This window comes from Nyctereutes procyonoides, unplaced genomic scaffold (genome assembly GCF_905146905.1).
Source record: "Nyctereutes procyonoides isolate TBG_1078 unplaced genomic scaffold, NYPRO_anot_genome, whole genome shotgun sequence".
Taxonomy (NCBI): domain Eukaryota; kingdom Metazoa; phylum Chordata; class Mammalia; order Carnivora; family Canidae; genus Nyctereutes; species Nyctereutes procyonoides.
In genome coordinates this window covers 78,477,122-78,500,332 of record NW_026575140.1, presented here as the reverse complement: position 1 = coordinate 78,500,332, position 23,211 = coordinate 78,477,122, and positions in this window count along the sequence as shown.

The following is a 23,211-nucleotide window of genomic DNA, read 5'->3' as shown; positions in this document are numbered from 1 at the left end:
GGGTCAAAACCAGAAGTGGAAAGAGAAAGGAGAAGGCTGCAGGCTGGGGTCAGGTGTGGCCAGCGTGTCTCCAGACTACCGTGTTCTGGCACAGAACCCCAAGGAGTCGGGGTACCTGGGTGGCTCAGTGGTTGAGCACCTGCCTTTGGCTCAGGTCGTGATCCCGGGGTCCTGGGATTGAGTCCCACATTGGGCTCCCAGCAGGGAGTCTGCTTCTCCCTCTGCCTGTGTCTTTCATAAATAAATAAAACCTTAAAAAAAGAAAAGAAAAGAAGAACGAACTCCAAGGAGTCTGAGAACTAGGCCCTCCAGGTCATTGCTATAAAGATTTTGTTTGTTAAGTAAAATATGTTCTATTCTACAATGATTTGTTAGCTTGCTCCAAACTTCAAATATTCAGAGGCCAGTGTTCCTCCACTGACAGTCTTGCCCGGAGCCCACAGAAGTCGGGGGTCCGCTCCCCGTTAATTCCCCTGTGGCTAGCCCACGCCCTCCCTACGGGTCAGGCCCTGTCGTGAGCAGTTCACATATATTCCTGTTTTGTCCTCCTAACAACTCGAGACAGAAATCTTCCCCCTCCACATGTGGTTGTGGTCAGAAGCGTGCTACGGTGACATTTGCTTCGCCTCCCCTACCCCCCAACGAGACTGGTCTACAAGATAAATAACTCTCTTTGTGACTCTAAAACCCTTGAAAAACACCAAATAAGGAAAATGGGAGTCATAGTTGGATGATTTTCAGAGTATCTGCTGCATTATTTTCCTTTCCTGACAAAGTGAGCACCAAGTGAGCACCACTTAGACCCATTCGTAAGCCACCTCGATAGAAGGAACCAACCTGGACGGCCATCCTTGAGACGGATGTGTGAAGTCCATTCCCTTCCAGTAGGTGTAATTCGGGGACCCTGCTGCCTGGACGCTCAGGTGAGACTCAGTGCGCTCTGACTTTTCTAGAAGAGAATTACTTCCCAAATGATCTCATTTTTAACCCCATGGTATCCTGTGATGGAGAAAGTTCAGGGATTCTTTGCTCATGTTACAAAACAAGAAATGGAAATTTGAATCTGTCACTGGAAAAACCAGGCCAGGGTTCTAGGTCAACCTCTTGTTCCTTCACCTTCAAAGAAAACCTTAAGAGGATCAGGGGCACTTGGGAGGCTCAGTCAGCCAAGTGTCTGCTTTTGTTTTAGGGTTTTTTTGTTTTGTTTTGTTTTTGTTTTTAAGATTTTATTTATTCAGGAGAGACACAAAGAGGGAGGCAGAGACAAAGGCAGAGGGAGAAGCAGGCTCCCTGGAAGGACCCTGATTCAGGACTTGATCCCAGGACCCCGGGATCACGAACTGAGCCAAAGGCAGACGCTCAACCACTGAGCCACCCAGGTGCCCCAAGCATCTGCTTTGGGCTCAGGTCATGATCCCTGGGTCCTGGGATCAAGCCCCACATTGGGCTCTCTGTTCAGCGGGGAGTCTGCATCGTGTTCTCTCTGTCTGTCTCTCTCTCTCTCTAATAAATAAAAATCTTAACAACAAAAAGGTGTTTATTTGGCCTATTGGGATGGTTCACTCTTCCAAACATGTCACCGCCCTGTTCACGGGCACTTGTTAAAGGGTAGTCACAGTGTCCAAACCTATCATCCCATCGAGGCTACAGCAGCGCGCTGTTGGGATCAGGAGCCCAAATGCACCTGCCAATCTAGGATTTGCCTTCCACCAAGACGCAAGGGCTATCATGAGGCAAGGAGCTGAGCAGCACTGCTACATAGAGGGCCCGGCTAGCGCACAATTATTAGCACCACTGTTTTCTTCTGCCTGTAACTGTCATGAAGCATAACATCCTTCTATAAAGAAAGAGCTGTCTTCCCCTACAAGAGACTCTCCAGTTCCACTCCAGCGCCCGAGGCATGGTCATTATGGAGATGGAAGGAGCCATACCCGCCAGAACTAGGCACTCACTATGTTCCAGCTCTCATTTAATTGGCTTTTTTTTTTTTTTTTGGTACAAAGCCATAAATGCAGTGAAGGTGGATGGGTGGTCTTTTCACAGACCCATTATCAATAACCCCTTGCCAAGGCCAGCCAGCTTTGTCCTCTTATTTAAAAATAGGAAGAAGGAGGGGGAGAGGTTGGGAGATGGAGGGCAGGCAAGAGATATCTTGCTTTTCTTCCCCCCCCCCCCCTTAAACTCAAATCTGAGCATTTGCCTCTGGCTTTCTCTTTCCAACCAGGCAAAAAATCTTTAAAGTGAAGTGAAAAGACAGCCTAATGAGGGTAGTCAAATATTTCCAATTTGAAAATTATGCAAAGGCTGGGAAGGGACACGTGATTATCACTGGAGCAAGAACATTTTTGGGTTTGTTTTGGGTGTGTGGTTTCTTGTGCCAGGTGGTTACAAGGCTCAGCCTGGGGAGTATCGAGCCTGCGTCCCCCTGGCCCTTCCCCGGCCCCATCACATCTAGTATTTGCATCTTCCTGCTTTCCATGTTGCACAATAATGTGGTTAGCATCTTAGGTCAGGTTCCCCAGGAAACAGACTCTCAGAGGGAGGTGATCTGGGGTTGCTCTCAGAAGCAGCACCTGTAAGGGAGTGAGGGAAGCAGGCCTGGGCAGAGGGAGAAGCTGAGCCACCCTGCAGGTGTACAAGGGGCCGCAGGCAGGGCTGGGGTGGCCCTTGGCAATTTTTAACTGGGATCCCAGGGGGCTCAGCTTCTGTAGCCCCATATAGATTTGTCACTGGTGGGTGACTTCTGGCCTGGGAGACACGACCTTGACCCAGCAATTCCCTGCAGCCAAGAGCCATTTCCAGAGAAGGGAAGAGGTACCAGGAAGTGCGAGGAATGAGTGCCTTGATCCCAAAGGGGATCAGGGTAGCCTCCTGCATTATTCGTTGTCATCAGCTTTGTCTCCTCAGAGTACAAGTTGGCAGAGGCAGGCATCCTGTGTGTCTGTGCCCGACTTGTACCTCCAGGACTCACAGCAGCAGCTGTCACATAATAGGTGCTCAAGGGAGGGCTGTCGAACATAGAATGAGTTAATGCTTTTTATTCTACATACTTTATTGTCTTAAACAAGTAGGCAAATGCATTCACGCAACACGTTTCCCTAGAAATACCCAAATATCTCCTAAGCCCTAAGGACGTTCTACTATGTAACCATATTTAAATTAGCCACTTAAGAAATTTACATTGACAGGATGTGATGATCCAACACAGGGTCTCTGTTCAGTTTTCCAATTATCCTAATGTACTGTCAGCTTGTTCTTTCTCTCTTTTTAAGTCCAGTCTAGAATCACACATTGCATTTAGTGGTCCTGTCTCCTTAGCATCTTTTTTTTTTTTTAAGATCTTATTTGTTTAAGGGGAGAGAGAAAGAGAGAGAAAGCATGAGAGCAGGAGCAGGGCAGAGACAGAGCGACAGGGAGAACCAGACTCCCCACTGAGCAGGGAGCTCGATGCAGGACTCGATTCCAAGACCGTGAGATCCTAACCTGAGCTGAGGGCAGATGCTCAGCCAACTGAGCCAGCCAGGAGCCCCTAGCATCTTTTAATTTGGAAAGTTGCTCAGCTTCTTTTTGTTCTTATGACCTTTTTGTTCTTATGATTTCTGAAGCCCTCAGTCTAGTTGGTCTGTGCAATGTCCCTCGATTTGATTTTGTGTGATTGTTCCCTCGTGACACATGCAGCCCTTCAAAAATTTTTGACAGGAACACTATATATGTGATGTGATGCTGTGTTCTCATGGGTCACACTGAGAGGCCAACGAGGCTCTTTGTCCCATTACTTACTGGTCATGTTAAATTGGATCATTTGGTTAAGGCAATGTCTGCCAGACTTATTGTATTAAAAGTATCATTTTTGCTTTGTATATAATAATTGTGATGGGACACTCTGAAACTGTGTGAGTATCCTATATCCCCAAAGTTGTTCTGTCAATGACTTTAGCATCCATTGAAGATTCTTGCTTAAATCAAGTGCTATCATGATGATTGCAGAATAATGTAACAATTTTAGAAATAAAAATATCTCACCTGGTTGGCACGCAGTAATTCTGAAATCTCTATACTTAAAGATGCTACATGTTCTATACAACCAATATATAAAGTGATGTGTAAGAAAACATATGAAAATAGGTTCCTTTCTTAATTAAAATTTTTCATGTAACTACATTTTAATTTTTTGCCTTTTAAATGATATTTTTGGTTTTTTTAAGATTTTATTTATTTATTTATGAGGGACACAGAGAGAAGCAGAGACATAGGCAGAGGGAGAAGCAGGCTCCCTGCGGGGAGCCCAATGTGGGACTCGATCCCAGAACCCTGGGATCTGAGCCAAAGGCAGATGCTCAGCCACTGAGCCACCCAGACGTCCCTATTTTTACACTTTTAACCAAACATCTATAGCTTGAAAAGTCAAATTGTTCTATGAAGCTTATAATGGAAGCAAGCAATATTCTACTCAGTTCCACCCCCCCACCCCCCCCGCCATCTCCCCATTCCCACTTCTCAAAGCCATTCATTTTGGCTCTTTTAGCTACTTGTTGCCATGTTTCTAGATAATTCACCAGCCCCATTTCTTGATTTTTCAGTTTTGGATATTTTCTTTTTTTTTTTTAATTTTTATTTATTTATGATAGTCACACAGAGAGAGAGAGCGAGAGAGGCAGAGACACAGGCAGAGGGAGAAGCAGGCTCCATGCACCGGGAGCCCGATGTGGGATTCGATCCCAGGTCTCCAGGATCACGCCCTGGGCCAAAGGCAGGCGCCAAACCGCTGCGCCACCCAGGGATCCCTTGGATATTTTCTATTAACATCCCCCTATGGACATGACTGGTTGTCTGGCACTCTTCCCGCACCCCCCACATGGTCACACACAGCTCCTTCCCCCTTTGTTCCACAGCTAACCAAACCATACTTACAGTCTTGATTACAATATACTGTTCACACTGTGACCACGTAATCATTGTTTACACAGCTCTTCAGGGCACTGTGCATTTATTTATTTATGTACAATCTCTGCTTGATTTCAATCTTCTGTTTCTTCCTCTGCATAATTTCCTTTTTTTTTTGATGATGATGATGATTTTATTTATTTATTCATGAGAGACCTAGAGAGAGTCAGATGCAGGCAGAGGGAGAAGCAGGCTCCATGTAGGAAGCCCGATACGGGACTCGATCCTGGGATCACACCCTGAGCCAAAGGCAGACACTCAACCGCTGAGCCACCCAGAGGTCCCTCTGCATAGTTTCCTAATTCACTCCCAGATCCTCAGCCAGCAGTATGAATCTCTTCTCATTGCATTCGTTATATGGAGTGATGCATCGGTTTCCTGTTTTTCCTGGTGACATAGCTTTGGGGTCCTCCATCCTCCTAGCTCCCCCCTAGATCTGCTGCATGGCCAGGAGAAGGGAATCCGAAATCTCCTTTTACCCTAATCCTGGGGACTCTCTCTCCTCTCTGTGTTGTATCCCTCGTTTACTAGATTGCATGTCTGTCTCTTTCTTGGTTTCTTCCCTTATTTTGATGGAGAACATCCTCTAGTACCTTTCTAAGAGAGGTGCACATGATCTAAATGTTTGGAGACAAGGCACCACTGTAACTTGCATGACTTTATTCCCTGATAGTTTTCCTGAATATAGAATTATAGATGAGAAAGCATTTTCCTCTGATTTTTTTTAAAGCGTTGTCCTAATGTTTTCTTACTTCCAGTGTTATTATTAAGAATTCTAGTGCCATTCTGATTGCTTATCTTTTACATGTGAGCAGCCTTTCCCATCAGGGAACTTTTGCAAATGTTCTCTTCACCTCCAGTGTTCTGAAATTATACTGTTATATCCTGCTGGGGGTCTTCTTTCACTCATTATGCCAGGCACTCTGGGTAGAAACTCGTGGCTTGCAATTCTGGAGAGTTTTCTGGAAGTATTCCTTTGATCATTGGTTTCCCTCAGTTTTCTCTTTCTCCAATGCCTGTTATTTGGATATTCCTCTAGGACTAATTTTTTTTAAAGATTTTATTTATTCATGAGAGATACAGAGAGGCAGAGACACAGGCAGAGGGAGAAGCAGGCTCCACACAGGGAGCCCGATGTGGGACTCGATCCCAGGACCCTAGGACCACACCCTGGGCCAAAGGCAGGCCCTAAACTGCTGAGCCACCCAGGGATCCCATGCCTCTAGGACTAATTTTATTTTATTCCCCTCACCCCTTTTCTCTGCTATTCGCTACCTTTGTTTTGCTTTAATTGTTCTATTTTCTGAGGCTGTTCAAGTTTATCTTTTAGCCCTTCTACTAGACTCCAACTAAATTTTTCAAATTTTCTTCTGCTCCTGCTTCATTCTGTCTTCTACAAGCTCTTCTTGTTTGCATCAACTAGCTATTAGCACAAGAGTGCTGCATAATGAGTCATTCCCCAGCTCAGTAATAAGCACTTATTTCTCACTCGTGAGTCCTCCTATGCGGGCGTGTGAGTTGGCTGTTGTGTCTCTGATGTATATGTTTCTAACTCTTCTGGGACCAGTCAGCTATCAAGGATATGTTCTCATTGATGGTAAAAGCTTAAGAAGGTAAACTTCGGCATAAAAACTCCTTTCAATCCTTTGCTTATGTCACATCCACAAACCTCTCATTGATCAAAGCAGATGACATGACCATATGTAACACATCGGGATTGGGTTGTACATTTGTCCACACTGGAAGGGAGAAGGGTACATATTAGCTTAACGATAAGCCAAACTTTCATGTTCTTCTTCCAAGTATTTGTTGGGGCTTCTGTCTTTCATGTTAGCTTTCCTAAAAGGTTTGGTGAGCCCTGCCACTTCTCTTCATTCAAATATGAGGCACAGGGAAAGCAATGAACAAGCTTTATGGGAAGGAACTGAACATGCTGAGCGGTGAGCTGTGTAGGACAATCTGGCTGGGTTGTTTCATGGGGGGTGTGGGGGGTGGAATGATCACTGATATCAGTGGATCTTGTTCTTTGAGCAGCTCAGTTTCTAAAGAGAAAAATCTCCCAATCATCTACATAGGAAGTCTAGCACTGGCTTCCAGTTATCTGGGCATCAAGTGGAAGAAAGAACCAGGGATCTCACTATTTCAATAATAGCTCCCATTTTCAGCATGGTTCCCCTTCCTCAGCTAGGCCCGCTATCCCTGATCCCAGAATGTCTCTGGTTCAACTTTTTTTTTTTTAACATTTTTAGAAAAGATTTTTAGAAATTTGACAGAGTGTGTACATGTAGGCAGGGTAGCAGGCGGAGGGAGAAAGAGAAGCAAGCTCCCCACCCCGCTGAGCAGAGAGCCCAATGAGGGGCTGGATGCCAAGACCCTGGGATCATGACCTGAGCCAAAGGCAAACACTTAACTGAGCCACAGGCGCTCCTCTGTTCAACTTCTTCAGAAAGTAGACTTTTAGACTCCTGCTCATTGGTAGAGGGGAAATCACCAGCAAAGTGGAGTTGAGGTAGGAATCTAGGTCTATCTGCTTCTCATGTGGACTTTTGATAAATACTCCCATTTCTAGGTCACCCTGGACACTCACTCAGAGGTACCTTGTGCTGGTCATTTCTGAACATTCTGGAGCTCCACAGCATGAATGTCCTTACTCCTGGGCTTCTCCTATTGCAAATGTAAGACTTAGCTTTACCTGGTACATGACGTCTGCCATCAACTGTCCAGTTTCCAAACTCTGATTCTGTCCTTTCCTCTACTATTCTCTTCTGTATTGTGGTTTTGTGATTTTCACACTCACTGTTACTGTTCTAGACAGTGGCACTAGCACAAGTGCTCAATCTCCCACATTATACCACAGTTTCTTAACATATTAGTATTCTCTCACTAACCTATGTATCAGAATATCTTTCCATAGCAAGTGTGGAGAGGACTTTTTGCTTAATTTTATTGTTGTACATAACTCACTTAATCTTCTAAATATGGTCATTTTATAAGTTCCAGCCGTTTGTCATTAAAATAACACTAGGTGGGGCTACATAGTGGCTCAGGTGGTTAAGTACCTGACGCTGGGCATGAATCAGATGATCATCTGACCCCTACCATCTGCTCTGTCTTTGCAGGCGCTTCCGAACATGCTTCTTCCAGAATAAATGAAAGAGAAGTAAGATGGGTACCAACTACCAAAGCCCTGATGAAGTCATGACTCCATAAATCCCAAGTTTGGTGACAACCCCCAGGAGGCAGTGAGAGGGGGCGCTGTCACTCAGGAATGACTGCCAGTCTCTCCTTTGCACAGTAAGAGGAACCCCACATGCCAGTGATCTAGTTCCGGAGCATCCCCACCTGGCCCACACCCTCCACCTGTCCACCTTGCAGCTGTCTGTCCGACCCCTGATGCATCTACGGTTCGGGAAAGAAAGTAGATGAGATTATCTTGTTTAAATCTGTGCTTCGAACTGTCGGGGCGGGAAAGATGTGAAAAATCCTGGCTACGGTATGGAGTAAGAATTTCTTGTTTGGGTGTTTATTGTATTTATTTCACATCCAGAGTTGGTCATGTGTCAAGTAGGATTCAAATGCAAGGATAAAGCAGAAGTAAAACCACAAAGACAAAACAGACACCAAACACCTAATATCTTCTTCTCACTGTTTTGTTGAATCCTGCTCAGGTCTACTTCATCTCTCTCTTTTTTTTTTTTTTTTTTTTTATATTTGTGATAGTCACAGAGAGAGAGAGAGGCAGAGACACAGGCAGAGGGAGAAGCAGGCTCCACGCACCGGGAGCCCGACGTGGGATTCGATCCCGGGTCTCCAGGATCGCGCCCTGGGCCAAAAGGCAGGCGCCAAACCGCTGCGCCACCCAGGGATCCCTTTTACTTCATCTCTTAAAGAGACTGATGATCTAGTGCTTGCACCTTTTTATAAAATATTGAGGCAACCTATAATATATTTAAAATAGAAATTGCTGGGGCACCTGGGTGGCTCAGCGGTTGAACGTCTGCCTTCGGCTCAGGGCGTGATCCTGGGGTCCCAGGATCGAGTCCCACCTCAGGCTCCCTGAATGGAGTCTGCTTCTCCCTCTGCCTGTGTCTCTGCCCCTCTCTCTGTCTCTCATGAATAAATAAATAAAATATTTTAAAAATAAATAAATAAAATAGAGATTGCTCCTAATAGATACCCTTTATTGAGTATTTGCAAGAGCCAAAAGCTTTCCATGCATTACCTCATTTGGGATGCCCTTAACTCCTTGTGGTGGGTATTTTTATGACACTTTTTTTTTGACCCTCATTTTATTTTTTTAAATAAAGTCCATGTTTTATTCAGATTTTCTCAGTGGTGGCCACTTGTCTTTTTGTTGTTGCCGTCCAGGACTCCATACAAGATATCACATTTATTTTTTTAATGTATTTTACTCATTTTTTAATTTAAGTTCAATAAGCCAACATACATCATTAGCTTCAGATGTAGTGTTCAATAATTTATCAGTTGTGTATAACACCCGGTGCTCATCACATCACGTGCCCTCCTTAATGCCCATCACCCAGTGACCCCATCCCTCCACCCACCTCCCCTCCAGCGACCCTCCATTTCTTTTCTAGAGTTAAGAAAGTAAGCTGAGAGAAGTTGCAGACGTTACCCACGGTCACAAGTTGGTAAATCACGGGATTTGTGTCCAGCATTCTGACCTGTGAGCCTGTGCTGTTTCCTACAGTACTTTCATTTCTTCAAATCACCTCCCAGTCTTACAGATGCACGATTAAATGCACATATTTACAGTTGTTTTAAAGTGTACAGAGTGTTTTGTACTCTGCTTTCTCTGCTCCCACTTATTGTATCCAGCATGTTTCCATGTCTCCCCCATCGGTATAATTCCAATTTACATTTTAATAGGCTTACAATAGTCCACTGAGTCATCATAGCATCACTTACCAAGCAATTTCCTTCTGTAGGAGTTTTATGTTTTCACTATTTCTGGGTAGCATAGACACACTGTAATGGACCTCGGGCGCTCGGCTTTTGCTTTAAAAACATTCATCTTCTTAGGATAGATTCCTAGCACTGGGATTTGCCGCTTATTATCATTATTGCTTTCCAGAGTGTTATACTGACTGACAGTCCTGCCAGGAGTGGGTTGGTACCCCAACTCTCTGTACCCTCACTAGAATCAGCGTAATGGAGCACTTTCAAACAGGAATATGAAATGTATGGAGGGCTATTATGGTTATTGCTGCAATGAAAATTATTACCAACAATCAGATTGTCCTTGGACCCACCACTGCTCATTTCTCCATGGTTCCCTTCCCTGTCACTTTAATATCCTCACTTGAAGTTACAGTGATGAGTTTGGCTCCATCACAGGACACTGGCAACATGGATACGAACCGAAAAAGGTAATCCATTATTCAGACACCAACAGCTGGTGCTAAAAGTTGCTCCTTCTCCCACCTTCACAATTTCCATATCCCTCTCATTTGCGTTAACAAGAAAATTGGGAATGTTTTGGCCGCTACCCCCTATTCCCTCCTTAGTTCCCATAAGTTACATAGTCTCCCTCCCAACGTTGACACATCCTCTCCATTCCCAAAGCCATGAGGCCTATTTGATCCTTGTCATCACTTGCCTGTGCACACCTTCTATAACAGGACCCCCTTCTTCCCTTAACCGTCTGCATTAGCAATCCTGAGGCACAGCCCCTGCTCACTCATGTGTCCGCCTCAAAGTTGGCACCAGTGTTCATGAGCCTCAGAAGCAGTGTCCAACCTGGGATATGTGGTGCCCTCCTTGGTGTACACCCTCCTCCTTCCCGGCCTTGCTTCCTTCCACTTTCTCCACCTGCTCCCTGATGCCCATCAGTCCTTGGGACATGGTCTTTTCGGGTCTATGAGATGCCTAACTGGACAGATGCTACATGCAGAAGCTTGGGCACCATTCCCCCACCTGTTTGTGTCAACTGCTCAGAATCACTCTCGGGCTGGGGGAACCTGGGAAAGTCTCTTAGGCATCTTTCAAGCCACCATGAGTATTATGGCACAGGCTTTCAGCAGCTCTCCGCCTGCAATCTTGCCAGCTCCCTCTCCCCATCTAGCCTGTGCAGAGCTGCTAGGGTGATGTGTCTGACTGAAGGCTGGGTCATCTGCTCCCCGAGCTCCCCACTGTCTGTAGGGTGTCATCTCCTGTCCTCTAGGAACTGCTCCCTCTCTAGGCCTGCACGCCCATCCTCCCAGAGCTCCATCCTCCACCCTGTCTCCAGCCCTCTGCCCAGCCTTATACACCTCTCAGAGGTCCCTCGATGGAGGTGCTTTTGACTCCAGACCATCTACTGGCACTGGCCTCTGCCTGGGACATCTACTCAGTCCTCTGCCTTCCTGGTGAAGACTTCATTCCATGGCTAAAGCCAAATGCCACCTCCTCTGGAAAGTCTCCACAGACAGTTAGGCTTTAGTGATTGTACAACATCATTAACTTATGTTTTATGCTCACATTATGTTAAACTGATTGGTTGGAGTGTCTCCCCACTAGATAGAAGCTCCTCTAGGGAAAGAACCATGTTTGATTCATTTTGGCTTTCCGATGCCTGGCATCATCTCTAATACAGACAGTTGCTTCTGGATGAAAGTGTAGCTAGAGCTGTGCCTCCTCTAAGAAAGGGATGGGCCAAATCTCTAGCCCAACAATCTCATGAAGAGCCCAACCATGTAGAATGGGAAGAGCTAGCTTGGAACAGAAGCAGACCCTGACCCCTTGAATCTCCCTCTCTCCTGCCCCCATTAGGGAAAGGACTGGACATTTCTCCAGGAGCCTCTTGGTTCTGGACAGAAGAGAGGAAGCAGGGGATGCCCCATCACTGTGGAATGAGAGGCTGGGCAAGGGGCGGGGGGTCCTCCATTCCTCCAGGTCCACACATCTCCAGATTCAGGGAAAAAGGAAGGAATTCAGGTGGACAGGAAATGATCAAAACTGGGAGTTACTAGCTGATTGTCTGCTTCCATGGGCTATTGATCAGTTAGGGTTTGTTTGTTTTTTATATATATACTTATTCATGAGAGACACACAGAGAGAGGCAGAGACACAGGCAGAGGGAGAAGCAGGCTCCCTGTGGGGAGGCCGATGTGGGACTCAACCCAGCGACTCCAGGATCACGATCTGAGGTGAAGGCAGATGCTCAACCACTGAGCCACCCAGGGACCCCTGTGGATCAATTTTGAAAACAAAGGTTTGCAGACCTGGAGAAAAGCATACGTGACACCTGTGTTTCCCCAAAGCTTTCAGCCACCTGCTACCTGAACAAAACTCAGGTTCTGTGAATCCCGAAGGAGGGAGTCTGCTGGTCGCTGAGCATACCCCCACCCTCTTCTGTGAGAGGCCAGGCCCAGGGCTCCGTAGCCTCCCTTCTCCTCTGCCAGCCTGTGATCCTGGCCAACAGGGTCACTGGAGGGAGACAGAAGGGAGGAGGCGGTGGAGGCAGCTGCTGTTCTTGTTGCCTTGCTGTTCCAACCCACGTCCCAGGGACAATGCTTTACCCACAGCAGCATGGGCTTCCAGAGGAACAGCTGGTTCCAGCTTCCAGAATCTTCCACTCTCCCTGAACTAGCCCCATGGTGCTCGCCCGGGTGCACCTGCCCCAGTCTGTTGGTGGCTTGGGGTCGTGCTTTCTCAGCCTTCCGATCCTTGCACCCAATTTCTCATATTAAATGATCTCTGTTAAAACAATTGGTGTGGGTTCTCTTTTCCTGACTGGCCCCTGACCAGTCCGGGGAGAACAGCTGTTGGGAAGCTACGGCAAATGTCTGGCTCCATTAGGACTTGCGAGTCCCCTTTGGTGGTGGTGAATTATCACAGTAATGATTAGCATTTACTAATACTGTGTATGTCATACACCCTGTGCCAAGAGTTGACTGTATTATGAAAGACTGAATATACAGAAGCACAGTGGCTATACCACATGGGAACAGAATTCCGACCCATAGGACTCTGGTCCTGACTGCCCACTTCCCTAATTTTCCTGCTTCCAACTCAGAGAAAGCCAAATATGTTCCCCAAACCAATCACAAAAGAGGTCCCACCTCTGGTTAGCCTGCCTCTGGCTTCCTACAGTCAGAGCTCCCCTCTCCCCTCTCCCTCCTCCCCTCTCCCCCCTCTCCCCCCTGCTGGTGAGTCTCTACAGACTGACTGATGGTGGCCAGCTCCCTTGCTACAGCAAGTTTTGTTTGTTATTTGGGTGATGCTCATGCATTTCCACAAGTAATGTTATCTCTTACTGGCATCCAGCAGGGCAGATGTAATTAAGTCCCTTTTACAGATGAAGAAACTGGCACCCAGAGAGCCCAAGTATATAACAATTAGGTGACAGATGGAGGATTCAAACCCGGGTAGGCGCTCCTCACCTAGTCCTTATCCATCCTGCCATGATTGTATCTTCACAAGGCTATCTCCCTGGGCAGCCTGTGTCTTTCTCAAAGTTCGGAGGTGAAACTTCCAAATGTTGTCTCCCCGGCCCTTCCTCAAGGCATGGCCCACGGTTGATGCCCGAAATGTGATTCAGTAATGACTCTGAGGAAGTGTCTCTGGTCACCCTTCCCCTGGCTGAAAAACACTTTGAGAAGGAAATAAAATCAGTTGAGTGAATGGTCTAGGATTTACTAGACTTGGGCCATAGTATAGACTGTGGACACGAATACGGAAGAAGGGAGCGCTGTCTGTGCATCGATGGGGCTCACGAGCAGGTATCAGCAGGACCAGGGACCCGAAAGAAGCAGTAGCCAAGGCAGCTTGTGCTGTACCTGCACGAGGTCAAAACGAACAAAGCTGTCTACGCCCAAAATCAGTCCTCACTGAGAGGTAGAATTTTGCAATTATGTGAGGTAGGTAGCTGTCTCCTTCATCTCCCCGCACAAAAGGATCTTGTGTGCTGTTGTCAAAACCCCTGTCTGAGCAAATACCGTATGACTTCACTCATCTGTGGACTTTAAGAAATAGATGAACATAAGGGAAGAGAAGGAAAAATAAGACAAAATCAGAGAGAGAGACAAAGCATCAGAGACCCTCAACTCTAGGAAACAAACTCAAGGTCACTGGAGGGGAGAAGGGGTCAGGAGATGGGGTCACTGGGTGATGGGCATTAAGGAGGGCAGTTGTTTGGGGCACCTGGGTGGCTCAGTCGTTAAGTGTCTGCCTTTGGCTCAGGTCATGATCCCAGGGTCCTAGGATCAAGCCTCGCATCGGGCTCTCTGCTCATCGTGGAGTTTCCTTCTCCATCTGCCTCTGCTTGTGTACTCCTGTCTCTCCCTCTCAAGTAAATAAACCTTAGGGAAAACAAAAAGGAGAGGGGCACCTGGGTGGTCCATCTGTTGAGCATCTGCCTTTGGCTCAGGGTGTGATCCTGGAGACCCGGTATGGAGTTCCATGTCAAGCTCCCTGCATGGGGCCTGCTTCTCCCTCTGCCTGTGTCTCTGCCTCTTTCTCTGTGTCTCTCATGAATAAATAAAATCTTAAAAAAAAAAAAAAAAAGAGGGAGATGATGTAATGAGCACTGGGTGTTGTGTGCAACTGATGAATCGGTGCATTCTACTTCTGAAACTAATAATGCAGTATAGGTTAAATAAGTTGAATTTAAATTCAAAAAAATTAAGTTAAAACAACAGCACATGTCTGAAGAACTGGAGAAGGCAGAGACCAAAACCCCATCGGACCCCATAGTCTGAAATGCCAGGAGGACCCGCAGGCAGCAGGCCCGGCCACCAGGGGGCACTGGTGCTGAGCTAATGGGCTCGGGCCTCCCACCCACCTCTCCCGAGAGGCCACTTTCAACAAAAGCCAGCAACAGCAGGTAAAGTAAAAACTGGACCTGGAAATGGGGCTGCTCTTATAATCCTGCAGTGAGCCTTTTATGTGATTGTGACTTTTATCATTAATAGGGCATTTGTTGTGCCGCAGAGGCCTGAATTAGCAGTGGTTGAAGAACTGAATCCAGCCCCCTGTTTAGGCAGCACTGAGCAAGGTCTTGAGGGCTTTCAGAGGAATGGCCTGAACAATCTCCCAGCAGGATTCGTGTAAATAGGGTTTTCTTTGATTAGCATCGTTCTGCTGCCCGGGGCTTTCGAAATTACAGGATTTCTGAGGCTTCCGGTTTAATTGCATAATTGTACAAAAATAATACTTAATAAAGAACCAGGCAAATAAAAACGACAGCAACAGTTTCCCGGCTATTACCAGCTACTGGAGGCGGCCTGACGTGGGCAAAAGAATGGGTTTTGGAATTGAACGTGGGTCCAAATTGTAGCTCTGCTTCTTTCTAACTGCACATTCCAGCAAGTTCTTCAATCTCTCAGAGCCCATTTCTTTATTCGATCAAGATGGTAAAGTGTCACAGATTCGTGAGGGCAAATGATGTGTGGCATGTGTAAATGTCTAGTACAATGCATGGCACGTAGTAGGTGTGTAGTAAATAAAAATCCCTTCCTCCGTTCACCGAATGGCGGGGCTTTGCCTTGATGATTAAACAGTGGATATGCTACCCGTTTGTGGCCTCTGTGCCTGGGATTTTGTTCCTTTGAAACAAAGGATTTCTCATCTACCTTTCCATCTCGACTCACAGGCTTTGAAACAGAGCTTCTGAGGGCAGATAGCCCTGTGGGATGGGAAGGGTTTTGTTCAAAATGCAGATTAAGGATAAATACAGACTCTGTGATTGATCATGATCTGTACTAGTGCCTCCTACATGGCTGGCTTTCAAAATCCCTCCCCTGTCCTGAGGATGGACTCTCTGCTGAGGCAAGAGAGGGTCCATGCAACTGACCGCACCTTCCCTGCTTCAGCTCTATCACCTCAGAAATGTGGAAATTGGATTGTGGGTTTGGTCTGGCTTCAAGTGGGTAAACTGGAAGGGCAAGGTTTGGTTTTGAAATGTCAGAGGCCTCACTCCAGATATCCAGAGGTCAGACTGCATTGTGATGTCTTATTCTCCCCTAAAGGCATAGGCAGCAAGCCAGGTGGGAGCCAGGTGCTGTGGGTCTGGTGTGGGGGCACCAAGAAAAGCCCTGGACCTAGATACGCAGACTCAGGGGTCAAGACCTGGTGCTACTACTATTGTATAATAATGTGTCTGCTCTTTGTCCCTCGTTCCTAAAACCATTGGAGAGAGTCTTATCCATGAGGTCCTTGGATCAAAACTGAGTTTATGGTCAGGTGATGGCTCAGGATGGAGGCTGGTCACCAGAGAGACCCACCACGTGCTGAGAGGGGTGGGGCTTTGAGCCTGGGCAGGTGTGAAGGGCTGGAGATTGAGTTATCAATCATGCCTTTTTTAATTTAAGATTTTATTTATTTATTTGAGAGGGAGAGAGCAAGCACAAATGGGGAGAGGGGTAGAGAGAGAAGGAGAAGCAGACTCCCTGCTGAGCAGGGAGCCCGATCTAGGACTCCATCCCACTACCCTGGGATCATGACCTGAGCCGAAGGCAGAGGCTTAACCACCTGAGCCTCCCAGGTGGCCCTCAATCATGCCTTTTGGTGAAACCCCAGTAAAAGTGCTAGACACAAGCTCCATGAACCTCCTGGCTGGTGAGCATGCTGATGTGTCTGGAGGGTAATGTGCTCTGATTCCATGAGGAGAGGACACAGAAGCTCTGCATTCAGGACCCTCCCAGATCTCACCCCATGTGCCTCTTCATTTGGTTCATCCTGATTCATATCCTTTAGGGTGAAACTATAAGTATAGAATTTTCCTGAGTTATCAGGGTTGTCTAACAATTTATCAAACCTGAGGGAGGTAATGAGAATCCCCCAGATTTGTAACTCGTCGGTCAGAAGTGTGTATGGCCTGCCCCCCCCCACCTTGCAGCTGATATTCAAGTCAGGGAAACCTCTTGGGGACCCAGCCTTTTACTTGTGGGTGTGCACAGACACCAAGGAGTTAATGCAGAACTGAACTGCAGTTTATCAGTTGGTATCAGAGTAGCTATTTCAGGTACCTGGTCTCTATCTAGCAAATCACTCACCTCTGAGGCTTCGTTTCTTCGTCTATAAAGTGAGGTTGTCTGTGATGATTCCTGTAACCAACTCACAACAAGACAGTAGCAGTGAGAGTGTGTGGTGCACTGTCTGGTGCTGTATATGCCTGTTCCTGTTCCTGCTGACTCACCTGGTGACCTGAGGCTCACCCAGCCTGCGTGGACCTCAGCTTCCATGTCAGGGAGATGCACCCCTCTGTTCCTGCACCTCATTGAATTTGTACAGAGTGAAACTGAGTCATCCATGTAGGAAGACTTTGACAAATACTCCAGCAATTGCACTACTGGGAATTTATCCAAAGGATACAAATGTAGTGATTCAAAGGGCCACCTGCACCCCAGTGTTTACAGTAGCAATGTCCACAATAGCCAGACTATGGAAAGAGCCCAGATGCCCATCGACAGATGAATGGAAAAAGATGTGGTATCTATATACAGTGGAATATTACTCAGCCATCAGAAAGGATGAAATCTTGCTATTTGCAATGATGTGGATGGAACTAGAGAGTATTCTGAGTGAAATAAGTCAGAGAAAGACAAATACCACATGATTTCCCTCATATGTGGAATTTAAGAAACAAAACAGATGAACAGAGGGGAAGAGAAGGAAAAATAAGATAAAAGGGGGGCAAACAGGGAGGCAAACCATAAGAGACTGTTAACTCTAGGAAACAACGAGGGTCGCTGGAGGGGAGGAGAGAGGGGGGACGGGGTAGCTGGGTGATGGGCGTTAAGGAGGGCATGTGACGTGATAAGCACTGGGTGTTGCAGGCAACTGATGCATCACTAAATTCTACCCCTGAAACCAACAATACATTACATGTTAACTAAATTGAACTTAAGGTGTTTTTAAATACTACATAGTACTTCTAAGATCAAAGCTGCTGCCTTCTTTGTTTTTAATTTCTGAATGCATTACATAAAAACAGCTGGATTCATTTTTACTGAATTTTGAGCATTTGGGATAGTCAGACTTTAAAAGGTGGACCACAAGGTAATAAAAGGAATTCACCCCAGAAAGCCCCAGTGACACCTCAAAGAGCTAGACCGTCATCCTCCTGAGGAATAGAAACTAAAGGACCATGAGATGCTTTAGTGACCACCATACTGAGGGTCCCCAGGATATGGAAATGCAACATCAAGAGAAACCAAGGGGGGATTTCTGACAGTAGCTGGAAGAGAGGGGTAGGCAGTTAAAAATTAGTGTTGATTTGCAGGGATTTCCTTTTTGCATGATAATTGTTGTTTCCAGTAACTCTAGGTACGCTGGCTAGTACACAGATGTGAACCTAATACAGTGACAGATTCAGCTAGATCGGCTATAGAAATCGAGATCAGAGATATTTCAAAATTATGAGGCTCATGAATAACGTCCTTTCCCTTCTCGTTTCAATTTGGTTCCTCTAATCAGCCAGTCTGGGGGTAGGGAGGTGCCTTTCTTCCATTCAAGAAAAAGCAGAATTGAAACAGGCTGCTTTGTGTCCAAGCCTTGCGCTGGGACCTCAGTCTGTGCAAAGTGGGAATCCTGTCCTACCCGCCACCAACCTGCTCCCCGTCCTGCAGGAACGTGGGTAAATTCCCAATCTAAGTGGGATCTTACTGGCGGTCACTGCCCGTTGCCCCTATGAGAAAGCTGGGGATGCCTCTCTTCCTTCCCCTCTACTTCCAATCTGTTAACCAGTTCTGCTTATACTACCCTGTAAAATTATTTCTCAAAATTTCTCAAATCCATTTCTCTTCCCCCCCGCCCCCACCACAATCCTTAGCTCCAACCCATGCTCAGACCCAGGCAGGTCTGAGTCTGAGAGTGAACCCCCCAGCTGGACACAGATTTGTGCAGGAAATTGGAAGGCTGTGACCACAGTTATGGGGAAGTGGGCATCAGTGACTGTAGCTCAAAAGGATGAGTCAGTGACTGTAGCTCAAAAGGGTGAGGCAAGCGAAAGCTCCCACGCCCCTGTCTCCTTGCCTAATACGTTTTAGGAAAATAAGACTACTGTGAATTCTTACGGGAACCTCCTATTTTGGTACCAGCAGTATAACCTTTGCTGTATATCCAATTATCCCCAAGTCCAGAGTCTTCGGAAAGTAGCAGAAGACAAATGACACAATGAGTAGGAAAGAGCAAGAGCACGAGGATGCAGCTCAGTAGACCAAGATCCCACTTGGTGCCAACCATGGGGACATCCCTTTGTACCCTCGACTGTTTCACAAACCTGTCTTGAGCATCTAGCAGGTGTCTCACCCTCAGCTACATACTGGGGACGCAAAACAAATAATCTCTGTCCTTAAGGTACTGCTTGGAGGACAAGACAGGTGTGAAAAGGGATTGAGAATCTAGATGGAAGAGACCTCAGTAGGTAAGTTCCCATATTTGGGACCAGGACCACATCTTGGTACTTTCCTACGTGGTTACTTATTTAATACTTATAACATCTCAGTGAAATAGCTACTATATTCCCCATTTTTTAAGAAGAAATAACCCACCATAAGTGGTTAAATTTCTTGCTCGTGCCCCACAGTGACTGCACGGCGGAGCTGGGATTCAAACGAGGGTCTCCATTTCTAACCTTATGTGTTCGCTTCACTCTACTATCCTCCTCCAACGTACTGAAAATCCTCCCTTGGTTTAATCCCATCTGTGTGGAGGCTCTGCCCCTGGAGACAGACCAAAGCTATTCTCTTAAAAAACAAACAAAACAAACAAAAAAAACACCTCCAAAAAGGTTTAGAATGAGGAAAAAATGCCCAAGTTAAACATTTTATTTTTTTTAAAAAGATTTTTATTTATTTGAAAGAGAGAGAGCAGGGGATGGGCAAAGGGAGAAGAAGGCTCTTTGTTCGGCTTAATGCAGGGCTCGATCTAAGGACCCTGGGACCATGACCTGAGCCAAAGGCAGATGTTTAACGGACTGAGCCACCCAGGCACCCCTAAGATAAACATTTTAATGTAAAGAATGAAAATGAGAGAAGAATAAACCAGCCTTCTTCGGACAGGCAAGCCCTCCATTCTGAAAGAAAGTTGGTGGCCACATGGACTAAGGGAAAAAAAAAAAAAAAACAGGGAGAGAAGCAAACCAAGCAACAGACTCTTAGCTATAGAATAAACTGGGACTTCCCAGAGGGGGATGTGGGGCGATGGGTGAAACAGGTGAAGGGGATTAAAGAGCACGCTTATCTTGAATCACTATATCGTACACCTGGAACTAACGTACCACTGGATGGTAGCTATGTCTTGTCCTCTGCTTCGAAGAGATGAGGTTGCCAGCAAGTGAGTTGTTCTGGTGATGAGATGGAATAGTAACTATTTGCTATAAATAAATACATTTTAAAAAACTAATACTTAGGAAGACTCTCCCCCAAAACAAAAAAGCTGTGAATGACACTGAAAGGCAAATATCTCCGATGCCTCTTTTCCACCCTAAATCCAGTTCAACCCTGAGTCCCACGGGCCTTCCTCCACAATGTGCCCAACTCAACCACTCCTTGCCACCCAACCGCTGACACAGCAGAATATTGGTAAGTGATAGGATTGTGGGCGTGATGTTTTCCCCTAAAGCCAACATAATACCTGTATAATTGTTATATCTTAAAAAAAATTTCTATTTTAAAATTCATATTGAAAAAAAAATGTATGTTGTAAAACACTCAGTCCTGAAGCGTGCCATGTGTATGGACAGCATCGGACCAGTTGCACCAAATGCAGTTTGGAACACCTGAGTCCTGCAGCAGCAGCAGCTGATGGTAACAGCCGCATCTCCTACAAATCAGCCTGGAGCTGATGGAAATGCAAGTGGGCCCTGGAAGCTCCGGGGAGGGGGAGGAAGCAGGGGGAGGAGGGGGGAAGGGTGGGGGAGGAAGTGGGAAGGAGGAGGGAGGAGGGTGGAGGTGAGAGGGAGGAGGGTGGAGGTGAGAGGGAGGAGGGTGGAGGAGAGGGAGGAGAAAGGAGTAAGGAAAGGGAGGAGGGAGGAGGTGGTGAGAGGAAGGAGGGAGGAGGAGGGAGGAGGTGAGGAGGAGGAGGAAGGAGGGGAGAGGGAGGAGGGGAGAAGGTGGAGGGAGGAGGGTGGAGGTGAGGGAGGAGGGTGGAGGTGAGAGGGAGGAGGTGGGAGGAAGGAGGGAGGAAGGGGAGGGAGAGGGGAGGAGGTGGGAGGAAGGAGGGAGGAAGGGGAGGGAGAGGGGAGGAGGTGGGAGGAAGGAGGGGAAGTGAGTCCTCCTTTCACCGCAGGGCCCTGGGCACAGCCCAGGGGCGGAGCCGGCAGGGTGCAGTGACGGGGGCTGCCCGCAAGGGGGCAGAAGCCACCCAGTCGCGAGCCCGGCCCTGGAGAGGCCCCGTGTCCCCGTGTCCCCGTGTCCCCGTGTCCCCGTGACCCGCAGGGACCCAGATCTCCAGCCGCTGAGGAGTCTCTGCGTCTGTTTTGCTGTCGTTTTGACCCCAACTACGGAAGGGTTAGAGCCGAGTGCCCCGTGTTCAGAAATAGCTGCTCAGATGGGCTAAAAGCGTTCGGTGTCAAGGCTTTGGTGATCTTCCCGCCCGTGGCACACAAACTCAAAGTCTTCCTGCAGAGCCACGGGGAGGTGGTGAGATGACCTAGATTTAAAAATCATCCGATAGAGGGGTGGCTCCCCGTGCCAGTGACATCCGGCCCCCTCCACCCTGCTCCCGGGGCGGAAAGCCCTCCCCCTTCTCTAAAGAGGCCAGATTCAGGGGCTCCCCGACCACTCGATTTGCTCCAGGTCCCGGGGCTTTAGCTTGACAAAGAAACAGAACAAATAATGTGATCAGACACCAGAGACCAAATCTAAATGATTTCAGTACTCTCCAATTCCACCTCCATGGCTCATTTCCTTAAGCTGAATGTATTGGTGATCTTTAAAAAAAAAAAAAAATAAGATTTTTTAAAAATTGAGAGAGCGAGAGCACCAACACAAGCAGGGGACAGAGGCAGATGGAGAGGGAGAAGCAGGTTCCCCGCTGAGCAGGGACCCCCGATGATGAGATGCAGGGCTGGATCCCAGGACCCTGAGATCATGACCTGAGTGAGGGGAAGGCAGATGTTTAATTGACTGAGCCACCAGATGCCCCTGTATTTGTGATCTTAATAAAGAGTAACACACACACACACACACCCCTACCTTTTCCCTGGTCATAAAGCCACAAACCCACCATGCTGGCTTTTATCTAGAAGCAAAGGCTCTCAGAACCCTAGAACTGCAGGCATCAGAATCACCCAGAAGCCCAGTCTGCTGGGCCCCACCCCTCGAGCCTCTAATGGAATGAAACTGAGATGGGTGTTGATGCTGCTGCTGGTTGGGGAACCCTTTGAGAACCACTGTCATAATGACATAGAACAGCAGGGGTTCTCTCTCTCTCTCTCTCTCTCTCTCTCTCTCTCTTCATTGCATTATCCTCAGCACTAGAATGCTCAGAAACAAATACTTAACAAATACGGAAAAGAAACTAATATTCACGGAGACTATTGTATGCCAGGTGCTTTGCATCCCTCAAGGCCATTTCATTTAATCTGCACAAATTCCTGGAAAGTAGGTAGAATTAATCCCCATTTTCAAATTAGAAAACAAAGTTTTGTCCAAGAAGTTATTTGCCGCTATCATCTCTCTAACAAGTGTCACCGCCTGGATTTGCTCTGGCTTCAGAGTTCATGCTGAATATTCTATCCCCTGTGTGAAAGGTGGATGCAGTGAAATGAATAAAAGTGGAACAATAAGCAGATTTGGGGGGCGGGGGGGGCACCTGGGGGGCTCAATCTGTTAAGCGTTTGGCCTCAGCTCAGGTCATGATTTCATGGGTCCTGAGATCAAGTCCCACATCGGGCTCCCTGCTCAGTGGGGAGTCTGCTTCTCGCTCTCTCTCTGCACCCCCACCCCAGCTCATGCTCACTCTTGTGCTCTCTCGTTCTCTCAAATAAAGCCTCTTAAAAAGCTAAGCAGTTGGGGTTTTTTTTTTTTTTTTTAAGGCAGGTAAGCAGTGTAGGAAAGCTTTGCAGTCCCAATTAGTATCCGATGTGGCTCCCAGATTGCCCCCGTGCCCGTGACATGGCTCTGAGGAAAGAGGGCAGACTAAGTGAAGAGCCACCAATGTTGAGGACGAGACTGCTACTAGCAGTTACAACAGCCTCAAAGAATAGAACACCATACGTTTTCCAGAATAGAAAGTAGTTTCCATTCTTGCATCTGAAGAAGGGGTATTTGTCTAAAAGGGTGTTGGGGATGTTTGTTAAAGAGCTTTCTACAGATCCGA